We start from the raw sequence: 10,541 nt of genomic DNA, 5'->3' as shown, positions 1-10,541 counted from the left end.
CACCAGGGGTATTGTGTACTGTATATAGTTTTCACTCAGGTCCATGTCAGTTAATTTAGGCGGGGAACCCTGGGCTGCTGTTGTTACAGTGTTGACAGCCGGCTGCCTATAAAAGCAGGCCGGCTGAGCTGTTTGCTGTTCGGTTCAGTTCCAGCTTACAAATAAAGAGCTACTTGGAGAAATCTCTGTGTCGTCTGCTATGTCCACCCACTATTTAATATACACAATGACCTGGAACGCAAATTCCGCGCAAACGGGGAGTTGCCTGTATTAAAAAACTGCAGAAAGCACTAAGTAACTAAAAGTAGGGGTGGGGGAGAAGTTTGATTCCATTCACATTTAAAGATGAACCTTCCTAGTTCCATTTCGAAAACAATAAAAGACTAAACAACAACAACAACCCACCCTTCAAAATTTGCACTTTTCTCAATTTTGCAATGCAGCTTTCCAGCCAAGTAATGTGTAAAAAAACGACGCACTGCGATACTACAATAACATGCATTTATTTGTGAATATAGCACACAAAAATGCCCTTTTATAGGGAGAACTGCATTGCAGAAATGTGTTTATTAGGCAACATGTACACAGGCATGTGCATGGTTGGAGAAATCATTAAGATTAAAACTAGGAGTTGGAGGAAATGAGGGAAACCGGAATTGACAGATTAGCTCATCCCTAAGTAGAAGCTGCCTGAATAATTAAATGTGTCAAATTATGTTTTCCAGGAAGATTAAACTTTCACAGCTTCTGCAATCGCCACTACTGAGAGAATAAGTTGCTCCCTTGCTGATTGTGGTATTTGAGTATTTATTATGTTTTGTATCACTTTTACAGCCCAGGCTTGTACACAGTTCCTGGTAATACTTTTCTATAAAAAGGTGGCATGATAGGATCAGATATGGCTTTAGCTGAAAAGCTGGCACAGCAAGCTAGCCAGAGGGCAAATCAAACATGGAAAGTGTTTCCACATATGTTATCCCTTTCTTCCATCAACGCCCATTGCAGAGAAGTCTTGCAGAATTTTTTCAGCGGAGGTTCACTTACCCAGGGTTCCGCTTCTTACTTTTAAAGCCTGACAAATGGATTGAAGTTAATGAAATTGCAGTATTTTTGAGAATGTCAAAGAACTCCATACAGACGCTGTATATTGAATGGAAGTAAACATATTTTATACAGTGGTACCTCGAGTTAAGAACTTAATTCGTCCTGGAGGTCCGTTCTTAACCTGAAACAGTTCTTAACCTGAGGTACCACTGAAATATACTTGGCATCGAGAGTGGATTTCATGCTCTTTATTCAGCTCATAGTGGTGAGGAGAAATGGAAGTTCCCCCAGAATGTCTACTTTATATACATTATTTACACAATGGGCCCCACGTGATTGGCTAATTCCGGGATTCTACTGTAGGCCAATCAGGTTGCGGATTTACTTCCACCTGGAGCTGGATTGGGTGGCTCCTGTGGACCAATCAGACTGCTACATTCTGGATCCTTTTCAACTCAGTACATAACAATCACTTTAGCTAATGGGGCCTCCCGCTGCTGCTGCGCGATTTCTGTTCTCATCCTGAAGCAAAGTTCTTAACCCAAGGTACTATTCCTGGGTTAGCGAAGTCTGTAACCTGAAGCGTATGTAACCCGAGGTACCACTGTATTGAATAGAATTAAATATATTATTTGTGTTTTTATTATTAATTTTAAAAACAGCAGATAAAGGGAGGGGAAAAAATACAGAAATAATACCAAGCGAACAGGTAAGTCTTGCAACTGAAAAGCAATATCCCAAATTCCATGGACTGCCCACCCCAAGCACTCCATATATACTAAAACATCAGAGTTAACACTTCCGGGTTGGCGCCTCTGGCAATGGCGGATTTCCTCCAATCGGGAGGAACCCGCTCCGTGGAAAACAGGGTCTGAACCGCCACGGCGAGGCGGAGACCCATTAAAAACCACAGGCGGGAGAAGCCTGTGGACGTGGGATTCAGCTGGCACCTTTGCGCCTCCCCTACTCATGGGGAAACCCTGTTTTGGGGATCCGGAGCGACGTGGGGTGAGTGGCACGGTGCTTTGAATCGACTGCTTCTTTCACAGAGTGAAGCCGCATTGCTGTTGCCGGAGAGAGCTGACTTTTTCCTGTGGACAATTGGATTTTAAACAAATGCCCGTGAGTAGAACGGAAAATTGGACTATGAAATTTCTTAATTTGGCACCGAAGCGGGAAGGTCTAAACAGGAAGTCCGCCTTCCGCTTTTGTAAATAGATTGAAGCAAAGACACGGCAAGCTAGAGTCTGGAAAGTCGTTTGTAAAGGATTAAATTTTCATCATTTAAAATTACTGAACCCCCCTTGGAAGCAGGAGAAGAGGGGGGAACCTTTTTTAGACTGTCTAAACCTGCAGAAGAGAGAGTAAAGAAAGGTAAATTTCCACCGTCTTGAACCTGGGAGCGGGGTGTCAGGACAGACGTTTTGGGGAAGTTCATTGACTATGGACAAACGTTTTTGACAGATAGTCAAAAGAAGAGAAACATATTGATTCCATTGTTCCCTTTCGCATTTAAAAGGAACAAAATATCGACAAAATATCCGAAAAAGGAAAACTTTGTTGCTAGATTTGCTTTTTTTTAAAAAAAGAGGGATACAAATAGAAATTGTTTCCCCTAGAGGGAGCTTGTGAAACTGTTATTAAAGTCGAACTGGGGAGCTTTGCAGCTGTAGAGATTAAAGACCGGGCTGCACATGATTGGCTAATTCCGGAATTCTCCTGTAGGCCAATCAGGTTGTGGATTCACTTCCATCTGGAGCCGGATTGGGTGGCTCCTGCAGACCAATCGTACTGCTGCATTGTTCTAGGACCAATCAGACTGCTGCATTCTGAATCCTATTGTTCTAGGACCAATCAGACTGCTGCATTTTGGATCCTATTCAACTCAGTACATAACAGAAAACTTCAGAAATTCATACAGACATGTGAGCTCAGCTACTCAGCAGCCCCTCTGCCTGAGTGATAATCCCTGGCATCCTGATACCTGACTGCAGGACAGGTAGCCATTCCAGAAATAACAAACCCAGATGAAGACAAAAGGGTGTGATTAACTTGGCTGGGAAACAGGGACATGTAAATATCTTTTTTGTTATACTTGATGGGTGTTTGGTGGAGGACAAGGGAAAGCATGGGGCAGGGTCCAGGATGCTCAGATTACTGCCACCAGACCTCCCCTTTCATGATGTAACCGTGATGTATTACTGATGTAGTTTGGGGGGGTGTAACATGGGGATTAACAGCTAATAAAAGTTGGGGGGCTCTTTTGTTTGGGGCTTCCATCTTGTTCCACCTGGTGGCAGGTGGGAGTCCTGTCGTGACAGTCTTCAATAAAGACCAAGTCTACTGGCTGCTGTTTTGCTCTGGTATTCCTGGCTGGTGTCCTTGTTTTTTGTCCAAGGGAGCCCTCAGATTTCTCCATTAACAGTATACAGCCATAGAAACAGTAATTTAATCTAGTTGTTTCCAAGACATGAGCAGCAGGGTCTTTAATCGCATTTTTTATTTGATGAACAGATCTGTTTATTCAGCCACGCGAAGGCTGATTTTTATCTGGATACAATCAGATTTTAAACTTCAGAAGACTAAATCTAAAGATTATAGCCTTTAAGGGTGTAGATTTGTAATTTGGCAGGGGTTTTGCTTAGTCTGCTGCCACGTCGCTGCTTTTGTCTAAAGCCATGTATATATCCTGTTTAGATTTGCATAGAACCTGTTGTGGCGCAATTTCTTCATGTCTGGGCTTAATGAAAATATACAGAGCGGGGATCCATTTCAATAAGATGCCAACTGTTTTCAATTCCCCATTTAAGTTTTGGTGACTTGGCTAGGTGGAAGGTACCTTGGGGAACATCTCCTACTACAAGAGTCCTTTAGATAAAGGCAAGGGAGCACATGGGCAAGAATAGGTAAAGGTAAAGGGACCCCTGACCATTAGGTCCAGTCATGGCTAACTCTGGGGTTGCGGTGCTCATCTCGCTTTATTGGCCGAGGGAGCCGGCGTACAGCTTCCGGGTCATGTGGCCAGCATGACTAAGCCGCTTCTGGCGAACCAGAGCAGTGCACAGAAACGCCGTTTACCTTCCCGCCGGAGCGGTACCTATTTATCTACTTGCACTTTGACGTGCTTTCGAACTGCTAGGTTGGCAGGAGCTGGGACCGAGCAACGGGAGCTCACTGCGTCGTGGGGATTCGAACCGCCGACCTGATCGGCAAGTCCTAGGCTCTGTGGTTTAACCTACAGCGCCACCCACGTCCCTCTATGGGCAGGAACAAATGACCACAAAAACCATGAAACACCAGAGTGATAGAAATAAATGCTGACACACTGAATAATGGAGAGCTGCAAAAGCGTCAGGTGAGATGTTGCGTTAAAAGCATCACTGAATTAATGTAAATGAATATTAAGGAGAGCTCTGCAGGATCAAATCAATGCCCCCACCCCCTAAATTTCCTCTAAATTTTAGAATTCAGTCTGTTGTAAATAGCTGTTTGGTCAATAGCTAAAAGTGGGTTGGGGGGGCGTGCTCTAGCAATTATAGTTTTCCTTAAAATGTACTTCAAATTTAGCTGAAAACTGCACTTCCAGAGAGAGACTGACCATGTTCCCTGTTGCCTGACAGGATTATGACATCACCATTGAACAATCCAATATCGGTCTTCAGTGATTCAATTGTTTTTGCTCTCCTTCTTGCTTTTAACTTCATAGCTCATCTGTTACCTGGCAAACCCCAAAATCCTGTCAAGCCCTTAAGCTGAGCAAGCTGAAGTTTTTCATATGGGAGGAAGATGGGGGCTCTGTTTCTCTGACTTTTGTTGATCATCTGGACATAACCTGAGGTTCTCTTACCTTGCTTAGTGATTGTGACAGAATTTAGGAAGATGCTTCATCTATCTCAATACGGTTTACACTGGCTGGCAGCAACACTCCCAGGTTCTGGGCAGGGGACATTCCTAGCCCTAGCTAGAGGTGCCAAGGACATTCTACGTGCAAAGCAAATGCTCCACCATGGTATCTTTCCCAAAACCCTGCCTGTCAGTGCAGACATTATTGAAATAGATGGTCCGACTCACTATACAGTAATGCAGCTTCCTGTGCGGGTGGCGCTGCGGTCTAAACCACAGAGCCTAGGACTTGCCGATCAGAAGGTCGGTGGTTCGAATCCCCACAACGGGGTGAGCTCCCGTTGCTCGGTCCCTGCTCCTGCCAACCTAGCAGTTCGAAAGCACGTCAAAGTGCAAGTAGATAAATAGGTACCGCTCCAGAGGGAAGGTAAACGGCGTTTCCATGCACTGCTCTGGTTCACCAGAAGCGGCTTAGTCATGCTGGCCACATGACCCGGAAGCTGTACACCGGCTCCCTCGGCCAGTAAAGCGAGATGAGCGCCACAACCCAAGAGTCGTCCGCCACTGGACCTAACGGTCAGGGGTCCCTTTACCTTTACCGTCACTTTCTAGGCCATAGAAATATTGCTTTAACGCAGCAGACTTTGAGAGCAAAGGATCAGAGTGCAAGGAGAGGCAGGGGACAATGTGTAGACTGAAGTGTTTGGAGTCTCCCTTGTTGCAGGCAGAAACCCTCTGAGGTGGAGGGCACTGAAGGAGATGGGAGGAGAGCATTGCGAGGATTGAAGCTCCTTTCAAGTGTTAGCTTAATTTTGGTGATGAGAGGGCAATCCTCACGAGAGGGCAATCCTCACCTTAGGACACATCTTGGGGTCCAAAAGAGGTTCTAGAGATGTTTGGGGTGGTGTTTGAATTTAGCCAATGCTTTTCCATGGTTTCCCCCCCCTCCCCCTAAAATCTGCCCCAGAATCCTGGTTTGGAGACAGGCTGCAGTTGATGGTGGTAGTAAGACCATGCTCTTTTCTTATCACACAGACAGATGCCAACAACTACAACCGCTGCACATATTCCAGATTGTGCTGCCATAGAAAACACATTTTATGACTGTGGTATTTTTTTTAAGGAATATTCCCTTAAAATAAAGGAACTGAGACAACCAGACAGACTAGAGCAGGGGTAGGCAATCTAAGGCCTGGGGGCTGGATCCGGCCCAATCGTCTTCTCAATCCGGCCCACGGACGTTCCGGGAATCAGTGTGTTTTTACATGAGTTAAATGCGTCCTTTTATTTAAAAATTCATTTCTGGGTTATTTGTGGGGCCTGCCTGGTGTTTTTACATGAGTAGAATGTGTGCTTTTATTGAAAATGCATCTCTGGGTTATTTGTGGGGCATAGGAATTCGTTCATATATTTTTTCCTCCAAAATAGTCCGCCCCCCCACATGGTCTGAGGGACGGTGGACCAGCCCACGGCTGAAAAAGGTTACTGACTCCTGGACTAGAGAGAAATCTTCAGATTAAGGTATTCATTCAAGAACAAAAAGCAATGCTATGCATGAATACACACAAGGTTTGTTCCTTTTAAAGCTGGGAGCGGGCTTTTGGGTTGCAAAATTAAACTTCAGACTTGCTGCTGAGTCAGGCCGATGTTTATCTGGTCGCAGAGGTTTACTGGCCACTGTTGTAGGCATGGCGATAAGGTGAGGCTGCATGCAATTATGACAGTCTTGTGTCCTGTGTGACGTCACAAGCAGGATACGCCTTAAGTCTTTGCAAAGGGAGAGACAGTTAGCAGTCAGACCAGAGCTTCATGCTGTCAAGTTGAATCACAGCAAGAAGTGATGAAGAAGTTTAAATGAATGTTAGAATGATGTTGGATTGAAGTTAAGTGGTTTCTAGCTGTACTGGTATAAAAGAATATGGAAAAATTGGTTTTTAATATGGAGAAATTTAATGTTATAATATATCAAGATTAAAGATTAGGATTAAAAAGGAGGGAAAGGAATTGCTGGATTAACAAATTGAATTGAAATACAAAAGAGGGAGGTATGAGGAGGTCCGGGAAACAAGTAAATGTAAGAGAAGTGATGAAAAGATGGAATTGTTTTTAACTGTTTTTTTTTTCTTTGTATTTTGTATTTTTCCTTTTTATTGTTAATTTTCTCATTAATGTGATTTTTCTTTTTTTGAAATTTTAATAAATATTATTTTTAAAAAACAAATAAAAAAAGCAAGTGATGAAGAAGTTTATTTTAGGTCTATATTAACTTTTACCAAAGGACAAATGTCTTGGAATGGTTTGTAGTCATTTTTTATGCTATGTTCTGCTGCTGTGGTTTTGTAACTGGATAGCTGTAGGAGCACAAAACGAAACATAAAAATCAACACTTTTTTTCAGAGTTCGAAAGGCGGCTGCATTGCTGTACCCACTTAATTGGGATAGAATAGGTAAAGGTAAAGGGACCCCTGACCATTAGGTCCAGTCATGGCCGACTCTGGGGTTGCGGCTCTCATCTCGCTTTATTGGCCGAGGGAGCCGGCGTACAGCTTCCAGGTCATGTGGCCAGCATGACAAAGCTGCTTCTGGCGAACCAGAGAAGCGCACGGAAACGCCGTTTACCTTCCCGCCGGAGTGGTACCTGTTTATCTACTTGCACTTTGATGTGCTTTTGAACTGCTAGGTTGGCAGGAGCAGGGACCAAACAACGGGAACTCACCCCGTCGCGGGGATTCGAACCGCTAACCTTCTGATCGGCAAGTCCTAGGCTCTGTGCTTTAACTCACAGCACCACTGTCAGGTGCAAAAGAGAAGAGGGCTCCTTCATCTTCGATAGTTGCGTTGCGTAGAAAAGGAAATTTCAGCAGCAGCAGCTTTCAATCCCTCTGACGTCTTCTGCACAACTATTGAAGGTTCAGGAGCCCTTTCCTCTTTGGCACCTGACTACCCTACTCGGGAGTAAGTTCTACTGAACCCTGTTGGATTTACTAAAGAACACCGAGAGGGAGAGAGGCGCAAGATGATACATGCCTTGGCAAAGCTCTGTTTTACCTGTTCTACCTGGAATGACAGCTGGAAGTCAAGAGTGGCCCTACAGAGCCATCTGCTGAGGGAAACTGATACTGCAACAATAGCTGAAAAATGCAAGGCCAATGTTCTCTAGAACCCACCTCTTCCCTGGAAAAAAGATATTTATTCATTCATTTGCTTAATTATTTGTTTGCTTGTTCATTTCTAGTGCTGAAGGGGAATAGAAATATGGTAAAATTAAGGAATGTTAGAAAAACGTTGGAATGAAATTACATGGCTTTAGTAGAAATGTCATAAGGAATTAAGTATAAACAGATTAATAGAAAATTAAAGGAAAAGTATGGCAAGAATGTGTTAAGATAATTATAGAACAGAAAACAGAGTAAGATGGAAAGGAATTGCTGAAACAAATAATAGAAGTGGAATACAAAAAGGGAGGTGTGAGGAAGTCGCTGGAAATAAGTGAATGAAATATAAGATATTGAAAATGTTTGAGGTGTTTTTAAATTGTTTTTGTTTGTTTTTGCTTGATTTGTTATTTGTATTGTTTTCTCTTTTTTTTTCTTTTTCTCTGTGTTTGTAATGCTGTGTTGGAAATTTTGAAAAAGTAATAAATATCATTTAAAAAAAAAAAGAAGGGGAATGGCAGACCCTTCACTGCCTGTGGTAAAGGTAAAGGTAAAGGGACCCCTGACCATTAGGTCCAGTCGTGGCCGACTCTGGGGTTGCGGCGCTCATCTCGCTTTATTGGCCGAGGGAGCCGGCGTACAGCTTCCGGGTCATGTGGCCAGCATGACTAAGCTGCTTCCGGCGAACCAGAGCAGCACATGGAAACACCGTTTACCTTCCCACCAGAGCAGTACCTATTTCTCTACTTGCACTCTGATGTGCTTTCAAACTGCTAGGTTGGCAGGAACAGGGACCGAGCAACGGGAGCTCACCCCGTTGCGGGGATTCGAACCGCCGACCTTCTGATCAGCAAGTCCTAGGCTCTGTGGTTTAACCCACAGCGCCACCTACACTTACACCTTTTCTTTCTTTTTTTGGTGCCCAGACACTGATTCCCTGTTTTGAAGCAAGCTTGTTTTTCTCCTGCTCTGGAAGGTAAGACCCAAACCAATGGATTCAAGTTACAAGAAAGGAGATTCTGCCTAAACACCAGGAAGAACTGTTATCAGTGGAACAGACTCCCTCAGAAGGCAGTGGGCTCTCCATTGCAGGTGGTGGTGTTTTTTTGCCAGAGATTGGATGGCCATCTGTCATGGATGCTGTAGTTGAGATTCCTGCATTGCAGAGGGTTGGAATAGATGACTCTCAGGGTCCCTTCCAACTCTACAACCCTTTGGTTGTTATAACACAACCCAAACAGTCTTACTATAAATTGGACTCTGGCAAGTTTGTTGGGGGGGAGGAAATCCATAACTTATAGGGAGTTGTTGTCTGGGTCTTAATCTGTGCTCAGGCCTACTGGGGCTTTGCATTGAAGACTGCTTTCAGTTTTGGTTTTAGTCTCGGAGCATGTGTTCTTATTAATTCTTTGCATCTATATGCCACCTTTCTGCCTAGGCACCAAAGGTGCTTTGCAATTATAAACTGGTAAGGTGAATGAAATAATATGCTCTTCAGAGAAAGTAAAAAAAAAAAAAAAAGGTAAAGGACCCCTGGACAGTTAAGTCCAGTCAAAGGTGACTATGGGGTTGTGGCGCTCATCTTGTTTCAGGCCGAGGAAGCCGGCGTTTGTCCACAGACAGCTTTCTGGGTCATGTGGCCTGCATGACTAAACCCCTTCTGGTGCAACGGGACACTGTGACGGAAGCCAGAGCACACGGAAACGCCAGTTACCTTCCCGCCGCAGCAGAACCTATTTATCTGGTGTGCTTTCAAACTGCTAGGTTGGCAGGAGCTGGGACAGAGCAATGGGAGCTCACTCCATCGCAGGGATTCGAACCGCTGCCCAAGAGGCTCAGTGATTTAGACCGCAGCGCCACCCACGTATGTATGGAGTTAATTTCACTCTAAAGTTAGCACAGTAAAGCCTCCAGAGTACACATGCAAATCAGAGGTTGGCTCATTAGGGCAGGGTATTGGTGGTTACAAAAACCACAGTAAGTATACCTTCATCATGACCAGCAAAAATGTCAAAAACCTGTGAGCAAGCTTTCTGAGCTGTCCAGAATTCTTCAAACTAGATGATAATGAAACAAGTGGGGTCACAGGATAAAAAAGCTGGGAATGAAATCTGCAGCTTATTAAAATGATCAAATGCAAGAGGAGTTGTGCACAGGAATAAGGTTAGCCTCTGCAAAGTGCTAAACAAATTTCAGGTTGCGGCATAGATTGCTGAGTCGAAGGAACAGTAATGGCTACCCCTCTCATTCAAAAAATCTAACAGTTACGGAGTGTGACTTCAAAAACGACCAAACCCATAATGTTTCCTCTCGCTCTATTATTATTATTATTATTTCTGAGTGAATGTGCATAAGATTGTGTTTATCACACAGGCCCAGCAAGACTGGTCAACTTTGCCTATGAGCTGATCTCCTGGATCCAACACACAGCAATTCTGCAGCAGGAATGTTGAAGTAGAAAGGTGGTTTTTTTTACAAAAAATATGTGTTAAAAGTTGG

This window comes from Podarcis pityusensis, assembly GCF_964106645.2.
Source record: "Podarcis pityusensis genome assembly, chromosome: 6".
Taxonomy (NCBI): domain Eukaryota; kingdom Metazoa; phylum Chordata; class Lepidosauria; order Squamata; family Lacertidae; genus Podarcis; species Podarcis pityusensis.
Note: the sequence above shows the minus strand (reverse complement) of the source record.